The sequence below is a fragment of the Prionailurus bengalensis genome, chromosome D2 (genome assembly GCF_016509475.1).
Source record: "Prionailurus bengalensis isolate Pbe53 chromosome D2, Fcat_Pben_1.1_paternal_pri, whole genome shotgun sequence".
Classification (NCBI taxonomy): domain Eukaryota; kingdom Metazoa; phylum Chordata; class Mammalia; order Carnivora; family Felidae; genus Prionailurus; species Prionailurus bengalensis.
The window spans coordinates 75,088,385-75,102,894 of record NC_057351.1 but is presented as its reverse complement, the minus strand read 5'-3'; the positions used below and the strand labels follow the sequence as shown (position 1 = coordinate 75,102,894).

At 43.3% G+C, this 14,510-nt stretch overlaps 1 long non-coding RNA gene across 1 annotated transcript; it reads right to left on the bottom strand.

Moving 5' to 3' along the window:
• Positions 1 to 11,148: 11,148 nt before the first annotated feature.
• On the bottom strand, positions 11,149 to 14,509 carry LOC122493304. The gene is made up of 2 exons (XR_006299860.1): positions 14,214 to 14,509; positions 11,149 to 11,299 (listed from the first exon to the last, which is right to left on the bottom strand). It is a non-coding gene; the product is annotated as an uncharacterized LOC122493304 (long non-coding RNA).
• Position 14,510: the final 1 nt, after the last annotated feature.

Below are 14,510 nucleotides of genomic sequence, written 5' to 3'. Positions count from 1 at the left end.
TGGGTGGGCAATTGCTCCTTTATCTGGGGTTAGGACATACTGTCACGTCCTTTTGTGGTTGAAGAGTTTCAGATGTGCCAGGCACCTGGGGAAATTCCCATAGCTTGGAGGAGAGAAAGCAACAAAGGATCTTTGTTCCTGGAGTGACGGACCAGGGAAAAAGCCCTAACCTGCTGCTCCTGAGGGACTGGAGTCAGAGTTCATCAGTGAATCAGGGAGAGCATTCCTCCTCTCCCCAAAAGCAGCACTAGGATCTGTGCACTGAGGAACATCCCAGGTCCTGGATGGTAGCCAGATGCTGCAGGCTCAGTCTTCAAGAGCAATCTTTGAGGCCAGAAGAGCCACAGCCAGAAGCAGAGTGCCCAGAACTATCTCACAGTCTCCCTGGATTTGTTTGCTGGCCCAAGAGTAAGCCCCTGGGGTCTGGGACAGTTGGAAAGAGACACTGAAGAAATACCAAAGTCTCTGGTAATAAGGCAGTTTTTAATAAGAAAGATAAAAGCAATACGAGCATAATTACCTGTTGAGTTTGTGACAATTTATGCTGACTTTACTAGGGAATACCTTGTTTTGTTCAATACGGGTTTTATGTATTTAAAGAAGATGTGTTAATGAACTGAAGACTTTCTGGAAGGCAGTCTGGCAGTATCTAACAAAACGCTGAAGTGCATACCCAGCGATTTACTTTTCAAAAATACACATACCAAAATATGCCTGTTTAACGATGTTCATCTGGTGCTGCTAGTAATCACAAAAATATGAAAATTACCTAAATATTTACTCATGAAGAAACTAAAAAAAAATAAAATAAAGGCGTATTCAACCATCATAGAGTGCTATGGAGCTATTAAGGTGAGGTAGACATATTTGTACAAACTCACTATAATCACATCTGTGTGTAAAACTCCAAGCTGGTCTGTATATACATAGGATTGGAAGGACGTACACCCGGATACTGACAGTCATTACTTCAGAGGAAGGGTGTGGGGATAGGGTATGAAGGAAGGTATGAATTGTATAATAAAAATACAAATATAAATATTTGGAAATGTATGATATGAATATATACATTTATAAATATGTATAGATGCATATATTTAATACATAAAGACATTAAATGCACCAATACAAGGTCCGTAACTGAAAAGATGTCATAGGACAATATAGAAAAATAATAGTGGTTTCCTTTAGGTGGGTAAGACTTTAGCTATTTTTCCTCCTCCTTTTACTTTCATTTCACAATTTAAAAGATAAAGAAGTATTTGTTGCTTGCAGTAGTTCAAATTAAGAAGTCTCTGAAATTGGGATGTATCCTACAATTATAATTGAAAATGTTTTCAAATGTATGGTAGATGTGCTTAAATGATGTGCTTAATCACTGATGGCATTTCTAGATTTGATGAAAGACAGTACACAGAAAAAATGAGAAAATATGTTAAATCCACAGGCCCCGGATCTCCTGTCCTTCCCACCTCACCAAGGTCATTTGCTGAATCTTACAGGGCCACATTTAGCTCCAAATACATAATATAATTTTCTGTGGTATTTGGGCTTGGAGAATCATTTTCCATTACATTGGCAGGGGTATAGGATCAGGAAAACTCCACTTCCCTTGCACAGAGTGCAAACATTTGCAAAGCACACTGTGAAATGGGCCAAAGGCTGGGGAGATGGGTGCACAGATAACCTCAGCAGAACTTGTGCCTGTGACCACCTTACAATCAGGTGGGAAAACAGAGAAGGGGTGGGGGAGGGCCTGACCAGATCTATTGCTTCTGGGATTTCAGACCTAGAGATCCAAACTTGAGGAAAGGGAAAAAGGAGACAATCTCAGAAGTAGAAGAGCATGAAAGCACCTTACGTGTATTGCCTCTCCTTGTTCCTGGTTGACTTGTTCATGCTGTGTCTCCTGCAGTCCCTGATGCCTGCTGGGCACTCTATTTTCTCAGTGAATGAGTTAGGGAGCAGCCCCTTGTGGCGGGGAGAAGGATAATGAGGCTGTGGCCAGGCTCAGGACACAGGGCAGGGGTGGGGAAAGAACGCATGCCTCCCTCCCTTCCATTTCACTGCTGGGGGCTGTCAGACCTGCCAGACAGGTTCACAGAGTTGAGGGAAAATGAGTAGAGGGCACAGAGAAGGGGAGGTATTTCTAACCTTAAGCAATAAGATGCTGCCTGTCATAGATGGAAGGGGGTTGGAGGGTGTGGAAACAGACAAGCCTGAGTTCAGATGTCACCTCTGCCATCTTGGCTGCCAAATCTCTCATTTTGCTACTTTCTGTGTACTTGCTTCCTCAGTGATCAAATGGAACTAATCATACTTTCTTCTGTGCCTTTCCCAAAGTTTGAATCAAGAAAAATCTTTATGTTAATATTATAGATCACTCCCAAACCCAATGATTTCTTAGGGGGCCCCCGCAGGATTCAGCACACAGCTGTGCTCATGGCTAGGATTCATCAGCAAGGGGAAAAGGCACATGGGGGTGATTTCCAAAGGAAACTAGGCCAATAGGCCAGCTTCTAAAAGTCCTCTCCTAGTGGAGTCACACAGGACATGTTTCATTCCTCCAGCAACAAGTTGTAACAACACAAGTGAAATATTATTGAAGAGGGAAGCTCGTTAGAGACAGGCAGGTTTTTATTGGGGGACAGTCAGGTGGCACCTTCTGCCGAGCAAGTACCCAAATTCCAGTCTCTCAGAAGGAAACACGTATTCAGCATGAACCCCACTGTTTGTGCAAGGAGTCTAGATAGTCATTCTTATCAATTCCAGGAATGGTGGGAGCACTCCCGAAATCCAAGTTCACAGATACCAGCCAAGGGCCTACCTTATCAGTAGGCTTTTCTAAGGATAGCTGGCTGAGGCCTGCTATGTCTTATTTGCACAGCCTGCTTGCTCTTTGCTCCCTGGGAAAAGAGTTAAGATGTTATTGGCACTAATATGGATTTGGAAATGCCCCAACTCCCTGGGCATGTAGGTAAGGCACCCCAACATCTTCTATAGATGTTCCAATTCCCAGATCCCTGTGAGCCAAATGTGGCTTTTCTTTTCATCATTTTTCCTTACTTGTATTTAATAAGAGGTTAGGCATATGTCGGGATGTCAGCTCTTTTCAGGGATTCCAGGCTTGCTTGGGGCCCAAGAAGTCACCTCTGAAAGGGGCTTTAGTCAAATGCCTTGACACTCTTTGCTGATGGTTAACTGACTTCCAGATTATGTGAGGCTTTCAGAACATTCCCAAGGGAAAGTCATCCTTCTTATGTTCTCCATCCATAGTTTTAGGGTGCTGATATTGGAACCTGAGTAGATCCCAGGCCCCAAAAAGCCCAGCTTTCAAACTGTGTTGTATTAAAAGAAACAGATCAGCATGAAAATGTAATTGAGATAAATTCTGATCTGTATTTGCATTTTTCTTTAAAAAAAAAATTTTTTTTTAATGTTTATTTATTTTTGAGAGAGACAGAGACAGAATGCGAGTGGGTTAGGGCAGAGTGAGAGGGAGGCACAGAATCCGAAGCAGGCTCCAGGCTCTGAGCTGTCAGTACAGAGCCCAACGCAGGGCTCGAACTCACCAGCCATGAGATCATGACCTGAGCCGAAGTTGGACGCTCAACCGACTGAGCCACCCAGGTGCCCCTGTATTTGCATTTTTCAAAGAATATTAAAGATGATATAATTCATTACCTACAGTGCTACGTCTTAAAATCCCTTTCCCCTATTTTATAAATAGATATTTTATTTTTCTTTTATCATTTTTAATTTTTTTTTTATTTTTTTGGTGCCAAAGTCTGGGATAAATATTTTATTTTAGAATAGTCTTAGATTTACAGAAAAGTTACAAAGATAGTATCTAAAGTTACCTACCATATACCCCTCAACTATTTTCCTCTTTTGTTAACATCTTACATCAATATGATACGTTTGTCACAACTAACGAACCAATACTGACACATTAGTAACTAAAGTCCATATGTTTTTTCCTTAGCTTTTTACTTATTTTCTGGGTTCTGTTCCAGGATCCTATTTAGGATGACACTATATTTAGTCAACATGTTTCCTTAGGCTCCTTTTGGCTGTGACAGTTTCTCAGACCTCCCTTGCTTTTGATGACCCTGGCAGTTTTGAAGTATGCTGGCCAGGACTTCCATGGACCGCCCTTCAGTTTGTTTTTGTCTGATGTTTTGCTCACGATTAGACTGGTCCATGCGTTGTGGGGAGAAGTGCTCCTGTCATCACATCATATAAAGGGTACATGGAGGTGTTAACCTTCATCACCTGGCTGAGGCAGTGTTTGCCAGGTTTCTCTCCTGTAAAGTTACTCTCCTTCCTCCTTTCTACGCTTTCCGCTTTGGCAACCAGTCACTGTGCATGGCCCACGCTGAAGGAGCGGGGAGTTATGCTGCACCTCCTCCAAGCCAAAGCGTCTACACAAACTATTTGAATTCTTCTTCCTGGGAAATGTGTCTATTCTCTTCCATTTATTTACTTCTCCAATCGTTTGTTCACACTGGTGTGGACTCCCTCCGTGTTTTTGTGAACCATCACTCCCATTCAGCGGCACGGGTTCTGAAATCTCCCTCCTCCTCTTACAAAAAGCTCTTCTTGTTGTCATCTCCTCTCTCCTCTTTCCTTTTCTTCCTTTTTCCCCTACCCCTCTATTTTCCTCTCTCATCTCAGCCCTTTCCTACTTGATTCTCCCACCTGACTTTTCCAGCTGTCCTCCCAACTGATTACCTTATGTATTTAAGAAGGTATAAGTGGGGGGCGCCTGGGTGGCGCAGTCGGTTAAGCGTCCGACTTCAGCCAGGTCACGATCTCGCGGTCCGTGAGTTCGAGCCCCGCGTCAGGCTCTGGGCTGATGGCTCAGAGCCTGGAGCCTGTTTCCGATTCTGTGTCTCCCTCTCTCTCTGCCCCTCCCCCGTTCATGCTCTGTCTCTCTCTGTCCCAAAAATAAATAAACGTTGAAAAAGAAAATTAAAAAAAAAAAAAAGAAGGTATAAGTGGGAAAAAAGGGGAGGAACACAGGGGGAAATGCCACTAGTCGGTAGATGATGTTAGCAGTTGAGAGGGCAGAAAGAGGCTGTGAATATTTCATGCATTGATTATTTGATCTCTCTTACATGTCCATGTATGAAAAAGACTTCTTGAGAGCTTGTATCAAGGACAGTGTGAAGGGTGCTTGGGGTCGTATCTCCTTCAAACCTTGCCCGACTCATGCATATTTCACAGGTGAGAAAATGGAAGCTCAGAGAGATTACTTGCCCAATATCATAGTGCTAATAAATGGCAAAGCTGGGAGCCATTTGACTCCAAATGAAGCCAACTGGCTCCAAATCTGGCATGCTTATTGGATGAACTGAGGTGTATTTATAATTCTAAATTCCCTAGGAAATGAAACTTAACCCCTAGTTCTAAAAACACCAGTGTGGAGTACTGTAACACGTTCATAGTCTCAGATTCCTTCTAAAGGGCTTTTGCTTGGACAGTCTGAATTTGTAAAGTTAAACCTTACACAGTCTTGCCCTTTTCTTCTACTGAGCTGTACCTTTGTTTTCATTTCATGCAAAGCAAAGTCACTTTAGAATGCTAGACTCCATTTGTGTTTCTTTCTTCTTTTTCTAGAAGTTAATATGGAGAAAATTTGTTAAGGTCTCTGTATTAGTTTTCTATTATCATGTAACAAGTTGCCACAAACTTACTGGCTTCACACAACACCCATTTATCACCGTGCAGTTCTATAGACCAGAGGTCCAAGCATGTAATGACTGGGCCTCTGCTCAGGCCCTTGTCAGGCTGAAGTCCTGGGATGGCAAGGCTGTATTCCTTTCTGGAGGCTCTGCAGAAGAATTTCCCTCCAAGCTCATCCAAGTTGTTGATGGAATTCAGTTCCTTGCAGTCGTGGGAGCGAGGCCTCCGTGCACTAGCTGGTTTTTGGCTGGGGGCGTCCCATATCTAGTAGAGGTCACCGACAGTTTTTTACTATGCAGCTCCTTCCATTTTTCCTCTCAAGCTTTGAATCTCTTACTTCCTTTGCCAGTGACCTCTAGACCTGGATTCATAGGGCTCATGTGATTGGTTAGGCCCATTCAGAAAATCTCTTCTGAAAGTCAACTGTGATACATAATATAACTTAATCACAGAAGTAACACCCCATCATATTTACAGTCTCAGGTATTATACAGGGTGTGTACATCAGGGACTGGGAATCTATGGGCATCTTACAATTCTGCCTACCACATTCTCCACTCCTTTATTTATTCACACACCCCATATTTATAGAGTGCCTGCCCTGTGCCAGGCACGGTTCCAGGAGTTGGAGCTACAATGGTTAACACGACAAGCTTGGTCCCTTAAAGATTACCATCTAGTGTGGTGAGACAGATGGTAACCAAGGAAACAACGAAAACTATCCATTAGTGATGAATGCTGTGCCGAGAATTAAAATAGGGTAGACTTCAGGTTTAGATGGGGTGGTCAGGAAGGGGCTCTCTGAGGAGGTGCCATTTTAGCTGCTTCATGAGAAGACGGCACAATGAAAAGGTCCATGTGAAGATTGTTTAATACCCACAAGCCCAGAATGAAAGCCCACACCCTGTGGTTCCAGGGTTCCTTCTAATCATATTTAACATATTTAACACAGAAGCCTATTTTCAAACCACACCCTAAACCACTCTGCCCAGCGTCTTACTCATTCTGCTCTTGGCCCTGGTTGGTTGGTGTAGCTTTGAGCATAATCTCCTAAACTCCCAGATCCCAGGCGGGAGCTGGGCTGTGTGACATGTCAACAATGGAGACTATGGACACCAGTTCCCACAAACATGCTTCTCTTCTCCCCCTCAGACTTCTCCTGGAGTCGGGCAGAATATTGATGGTGAGGACTCCTGGGTGTAAGATGCATTTCTCCCAATAAATAACAAATACTGCTAGGACAGATTTCTGCTAAAAATCTACTCAACTGAATCTCCATTCCAATTTCCTGCTTTAAAGTTACACAACCCAAAGGTTCACTGAGAACTGTTTGGCCCAGGCACAGCGCTCCCCACATCTGCTCTTGGTACACCACCGTTGAAAAGATTTCCAACCCTCATTGGTCACTTCCATGGTTAAGAACGCAAAGGTGTGGGAAAAAAAAACCAACAAAACCCCAAAGGTGTGAGGTTTTGGACCTTGTGTATCACCATGCAGTTTGAACCATCAAGGTGCTCTGAAACATACACTGAACAAACACTTTCCGGGTATGGACCATGTCCCTACCATCAAGGGACTTCCAGTGTCATGGAGGAGACCAACATGCAGGTGGGCAATGATAATACAGGAGGCTTGCTTTAATGTGTTAAATGATTTTTTCAACAAATATTTATTGAGTGCTTACTCTGTGGTAGGCACTGTTATAGGTGCTAGACTTAATATAGCAGTTAAATGGAACAGACATTAATCCCTGTCCTCATCAACCTTATTATATTCTAGAGGAGTATATCATGAAATATATAAGTAAGATGTTGATAGCTAAATAAATTCTGTGGAGGAAAATAAAGAAAAGGGTGCTCAGAAGTATGAGAGGAAGGGGGTGCCTGGGTGGCTCAGTTGGTTAAGCGTCTAACTTCGGCTCAAGTCATGATCCTGTAGTTCATGGGTTCGAGCCCTGCCTCTAGCTTTCTGCAGTCTACACAGAGCCCACTTCGAATCCTCTGCCCTACCCTCTCTCTCTCAAAAATAAACATTAAAAAAAAAAAAGAGGGAGAGAAGTATGGGAGGAAGGGAGGTTATTATCACTTTAAAGAGGTGAGGGAAGGGGCACCTGGGTGGCTCAGTCGGTAACGTGTCTGACTTTGGCTCAGGTCATGACATGAGCTCACAGTTTGTGAGTTGAAGTCCTGCATTGGGCTCTGTGCTGACAGCTTAGAGCCTGGAGCCCACTTCGAGTTCTGTGTCTCCCTCTCTCTCCCGCCCCTTCCCCACCCCCATTCACACTTTGTCTCTCTCTCTCTCTCTTGAAAATAAATAAACATTAAATAAAAAAAGAGGTGAGGGAAGACAACAGTGAAAAGGTGACACTGGCATGGCCTGGGAGGGATGGGAATGGGGAAGGGTAGAATGGGAACGGGGAATGGTAGGGTCTCGCAGGCCACTGTATGGACTTTCACTTTGACCACATGCACTGGGTAGCCACAAGAGCGTCTTCATCAGGGGACTGGCATGATCACCTCCTTTTTGCTCCCTGCTTGCTATGGTGGAGAGTAAAGAGAAGGGGGCCAAGGGGAAACAGAAAGACAAGTGAGCAGGTTATTACATATTCTAGGTGAGAAATGATGGTGACTTGGACCAGAGTGATAGTTATGGAGGTGGTAGAAATGAAATTTGCTGATGGATTGATTGCATGTGGGGCTGTGGCAGAAAATGTGGAGTCAAGGATGTCTCCAATATTTTTGGTTTAAGCAACTGGAAGAAGGGGGTTGCCATTATTTCCATGGGGAAGATGATGGAAGGAGCAGGTTGGAGGCCAGAGAGACCAAGAGTCTGGTCTGGGGCAGGTTGGGTGTATGTTGTATGTCAAACGCTTAATGGATGTGTCAAATAGGCATCTGGGTGTGAGACTGGATTTCAGGAAAGAAAGAGAGAGAGAGAGAGAGAGAGAGAGAGAGAGAGAGAGAGCACTAGTGATATAATTTTGTAACTTCTAAGCACAGAGATGATGTCTAAAGCCATGAGTTAGAACCAAAAGATGGATGTAGTTAGAGAAGGGAGAAGTCCAGGGCCTCGGCCCGAGGACTTTTCAACCTTAGAGGTCTGAGAGGTGAAGAGATACCAGTCAAGGAGACTGAGGAAGAGTCAGAGAAGTAGGAGGAAAATCAGGAGAGGGTGACCCTGGAAGCCAAGTGAGGAAGTATTTGAGGAAGGATGGAGTGAACAACATTCCGTGTGAGAGGAGACAGAATCCAGTGCACTAGTACAAAAGGCTGGCCTGATTTTTAAAATTTATTTTATTTATTTATTTATTTTTACTATTTTATTCTTAAAAAAATTTTTTTAATGTTTATTTTTGAGAGAGAGACATAGAACGCGAGCAAGGAAGGGGCAGAGAGAGAGGGAGACACAGAATCCAAAGCAGGCTCCGGGCTCCGAGCCATCAGCCCAGAGCCTGACGCAGGGCTCTAACCCACGAACCAGGAGATCATGACCTGAGCTGAAGTCGAACACTCAATCAACTGAGCCACCCAGGTGCCTCAAAAGGCTGGCTTTAGAGAGGAGCACAGACTGCCGGGTGAGAGTAGGGAAGCAGAGTCTCCGAGTACAGAAGCAAATGGGTGGGTAGATGGCAGAGTGCAGAGGCAGGTTCTCTGCTCGCTGCTCCACTGCTTACAGTGCTACAGAAAATGAAGCCATCAGCTGAGAGCAGAGGATTGGAGACAGGAAAAAGTACGAAACAGTCATTGGGGAGACTGGGGATGTGGCCTAGAGAAGTGTAGTAGGATGGCTGAACAGCAGCACGGTACTTGTTGGGGCTTGTGGTCAGGAATGTAAAGTGGGGCTTGTCAACATGGTTGTGCATTTTTCCCCAGTCATACTGGGCTGCAGGCAAGGAGCAGGAAGACACTTGGATTGGCCAGGGTTGGGGTCAAATAAATGGAAAGCGGAGCAAGAAAAGAACCACATGATGGAATCCAACTTGGGTGTGGAGGAAATAGAGGACATGGGGGACGAGGAACAGTGAAAAGGAAACAGGATTTGTGAATGGAATTGCAGGTCCCAGTCAGGCAGCAGGACCGCTGGGGTTGTGGTTCACTATGAACAAGAAAGTGAGATACTTGAAATCACAACCTGGGAACTGAGAGAGTGGGTATGACAAGGTTTAGTTAGGGGTCAGCAAACATGGCCTATCGGCCAAAGTTGGCCTACTGCCTGTGGTTTACACAGCCTTGAGCTAAAAATAGTCTTTACTTTTTTTTTAGTCTTGATTTTTTTTTAGTCTTAAATTATTTTTTTAGTCTTAAAAAATTTTATTTTTATTTTTATTCCAGTATAGTTAACATATAGTATTACATTAGTTTCAGGTGTACAATATAGTGACTCATCAATTCTATATATTACTCAGTGGTCATCAAGATAGTTTTTATATATTATTTTCTTTTTATTTTTTTCTTAATTATTTTGAAAGAGAGAGTGTACACATGTGTGGGCTGGGGGAGGGGTGGAGGGGAGAAGAGAATCCCAAGCAGGCTCCTCGCTCTCAGCACAGAGCACAATGTGAGGCTCGATCCTATGAACTGCAAGATCATGACCTGAGCCAAAATCAAGTCGGACACTTAACTGACTGAGCCAACCAGGCATAGTTTTTACTATACAACCCAACATAGTTTTTACATTTTTAAATGTAATATACACACACACATACATACATACAAGGGCAATTATTCTTTTGGCAAGAACAATTGCTCTAAGAATTGAAGACATTGCCTCCTGGCCTGCAAAGCCTAGGCTACTTACTACTATCAAGCCCTTTACAGAAAGTTTCCTGACTCTTAGACTCTAGGGTATCACCATGGGTGTGAGTAGCTGAGGTAAGGTAGAGGACACAATTGTAAGGGCCAGGTGGCCAGGATATTGGCAGGAATATCTACACGTGTATAGAAACTGCTAATAATTATGACAGTGTTGGAGAGAGTGGCAGGGAGCTAGAACTAACAGTTAAGGAATAAGGGGTTGTGACCTGGGATCTGTAGATGCCTACTGAGGACTGCAACATAGAGGAACCACATGTAATCTAATCTGATAGCATGAGGTTCAACATTCAAAGTTAAGGGAGGAGGGAGAGAATGTTCTAGAAGTAGCTGGGGGAAGAGCTAGTCAGTCATTGGTACTCCTTTGGGCACCGGTGGTTTGAGGGATGAATACAGCTACCACTCGACAGAGCTGCAGGGGAAGCAGAGTGCTCAGAGATGGCCTGGGTGACCAAGTTAATGGTGCCTTGAGGAAAGAGCACAAGTGAAGGGGCAGTTAAGTCAGCCCCCACTGGCTGGAAAGACTTTGCAGAGGAAAGCTTTGAGCAGAAGCTTAAAGTATTGGTAGGACTTAGGTAAAAATGGGTGGGACAGGAAGAAGGGAAGGGATATATAGGTGTAGGAAAGCATGATATCTTTAAACACTGACCTCAGAAAGGCACAAATGAACTTCAGTACAGCTGGAGGTTCAAGACCAGTGCAATTAGGAGCTTTGGGAGAAGAGCATTATTGTTTCTTCTTTAGTATTTGCATGCTGGGGCTTAAGTAGATTGAGGGCCTCACGTAGATAGGTAAATGCTCTATAAATGAAAGAAAACCACACAATCAACTTGCAGACTTGTTACTTCCCCACAGGTATAGTAGAAACTGTTTTAAATAAATCTGTTTTTGCGGATTCACTCATTCATCTCTCAAGCATTTTTTGAGAGTATCTCATCTGCCCAACGCTCTGCCAGGCATTGGGGGTGTAGTGGTGAACAACACAAAAGCTTCCTTCCACTCTCTGAGCTTATAGTCTGCAAGTATTGAAGTGTGATCAGGCTCAGATAGGATGTTACTGGTGCTCACTGCTTTGGCATCTAAACCAATATGGGGGCCAGGGAAGAGTCCTGGAGGAAGTGACAATGTGGAGAAATAGGTTGTTGTTACAACAAGGAATGGGTGGTGGTGGAGAATGTTCCAAGTGAAGTGACAGCACTCATTGGGTTGGAGGTGGGAGAAAGGGCTATTTAAGGCACTGAAGACATGGAGTGTGGTGAAAGATGGACTCGGAAAGACGATGGGGGTCTAGCCTGGAGTGGGGTCTGCATCCTCAAGAAGCCTCTGGCAAAGTCCAAGAAGGCAGGACCCATGTCTGTCCTGTTCGCTGCCTTGCACCTGCTATCAGGTGCTCACTTCCCATACCGGCACGTGGTAGGTACATGATAATGGTTTGTGGAAGGAGTGTGTCACTGTGAACCATAATCTAACGCTCTGAAAAAATCATTAGTTTATCAGTATAAATACCTTCATTATTCTTGTAAACAAAATGACAAATGTGAAAGCATTTTGTAAACTGTAAAACATACCTGATTTAAAGCTATATTATGTTGCGATATGTATAATGTAGTACCTCTTTTGTGCTCCTAACAACTGTTTTTTTTTTTGAGACTCTTATTTACTCAACTCAAAATCCCCAAAACATTGTATTAGAGAAATTATCCAGTCATATGTAGTACAAAAGTAGCTTGATTAGGGAAAAAACCTTCATCAGCCCGATCACTTCCTTTTACCGCTTCCTAAGGTGGCTTCTAACATATTCACATTGCTTGTTTTCTATGAAGTGAGCATAAACCAACAGAAAGTAATCACGCTTTTCTCCTGGTTCAGAATAGATCCTACCTTGTTCCTCACTGTGTACTCCTCTATCTCCACCAGGGAATCATCAACTCCTTGGAAACAGGTGTCTTGCATCGTTTATGCCCAACATCCAACATTATGGCTATTAGCTGGTATTTAATACCTACTGGCTACATTTAATAAATTTATTCTGGAAGTTGGGACTGTTCACAAATACAGTACTAGAGCCTAAATAATTATATTTAATGCACTTAAATGATCATTGGCTATTATATTACCAAATGTTTCATATACTTTAACTTGAAAGGGAAAAGAATGAAGATGCAGAAATATTGAATTTCATTTTTTCTCCGAATTTTCTAGAGTTTGTCTTGTTTTAGGTCTACCACATAATGAGCAATAACCCATGAGATCATTTTACCATCTTCTTTGATATATAATGCAAAGGTAATAATGTTGAAAAGCTTTTTCTGATATTTAGGCCAGGTTTCCTTTTATTTTATTCCGTCACATCTCTCTGTGGCCTACTAAATAGTTTTCTATCTACGGCATTTAAAAGCTATGCTTGCTCTTATGTTAAGCTCTTTAATTCTGACTTAATTATCATATACACAAACGAGTCTCTTGATCCTGCCCCATAAAACAGTTCCTGTAGCTTCTTAGTACTTGTTGCTCAACTCTGTCTGGCTCTTATTTTGGGGGAGGAGGGTAAGTTTAATTTAGAGTGGCCCAAGCATTTTGGAGAAAGAACTCTGAAGCTAATTTTTAAGTAACCTCTTTTAGAATTTGTGATTTTTTTTTTTTTTGGTCTATGTTTGCATTTCCTAAGTTTTCTTTCTTTACAGTGATACATTTAGTTACATAGAAAAACCTCTTCGCTCCGGTAGAATGAATGAGAGGAAAAGGCTTTTTGTGTGTATGTGTTGTGGGTTCATTGTTCCCGGATGTAGTATTCTGTCATTCATTCACATGTACCATCCATTTTTACAAAACGTGTAAAAAATTTGTAACAATGTATCCCACTGCTGCTTTCTGATTTTTTTCTGAACTCATCTTAATTTCATACCAAGGGCTTGAGTAATTAGATTCAGTTTAAATGGCTTTCAAGTTCCAGGTATAATAGTTACTGATTAAACATTAAAATTGTTGGTCAAGAGGCACCTGGGTCAGTAGAGCACCCGACTCTTGATCACGGAGTTGTAAGTTCAAGCCCCACGCTGGGTGTGGAGATTACTTAAAAAAATAAAATACTCAGGGGCGCCTGGGTCGGGTCCCTCAGTGGGTTAAGCTTCCAACTGCAGCTCAGGTCATGATCTCCTGGCTCGTGGGTTGGAGCCTGGAGTTGGGCTCTGTGCTGACAGCTCAGAGCCTGGAGCCTGCTTCAGATTTCTGTCTCCCTCTCTCTCTGCCCCTCTCCTGCTCACACTCTCTCTCTCAAAAATAAACAGACATTAAAAAATTTTTTTAAATAAAATATTCAAAAAAATTGTTGGCCAGTAATAAAAGGCTGTAGCAAAGGACCTGATAAATTGATTTTTTTTCCACTAACACTCATTTTTCTTGTTTGTGATGTGTGCTGAATGTAAAGCTACCACTCAAGTATTTTCAAACTATGCAAAATCTGTTCTGCTGCAGAGCTTCTGCGCTCTTGCCTCGTTACTCTCTCCAGCCTGTCCCCACCTTTTAGGTCTCAGCTCAAAACTCACCTTCTCTGAGTGTCCCTATTCCCCAATCTTGGTCTCACCAACTTTTTTACTTTACCGATATGAAATAAACTTGCTAATTTACTTATTGCGTCCCTCCTCCCACTGCTAGTCCGTCAAGGGTCGGGGCACTATTACTTCCCAGAGGTGAGCGGTGCTGGGCTAGTGATACCTGCTCGATGCGTTTCTGATTAACGGATAAATACGGCATTTTCACTCAGCGGAGACAGGCCATTCCCCAGGCGGAAGGGACCGGCCTGTAACTTTGCATGACTGCGCACAAAACATGCTCAAAATGACCCTCTGCAGACGCCTTCTTTCTCGCCAGGCAGAAACCCTGACCCCACTTTCACCTTTCCCACCCCGTTTCGCGCTCGAGGAGTGAGGGGTGAGCGGTCTGAAAACCTCCTCCCTAACGTTTCCCGGCGGAGGCCGGAGGAGGAACCGGCGCGCACGTACTGCACCCGCC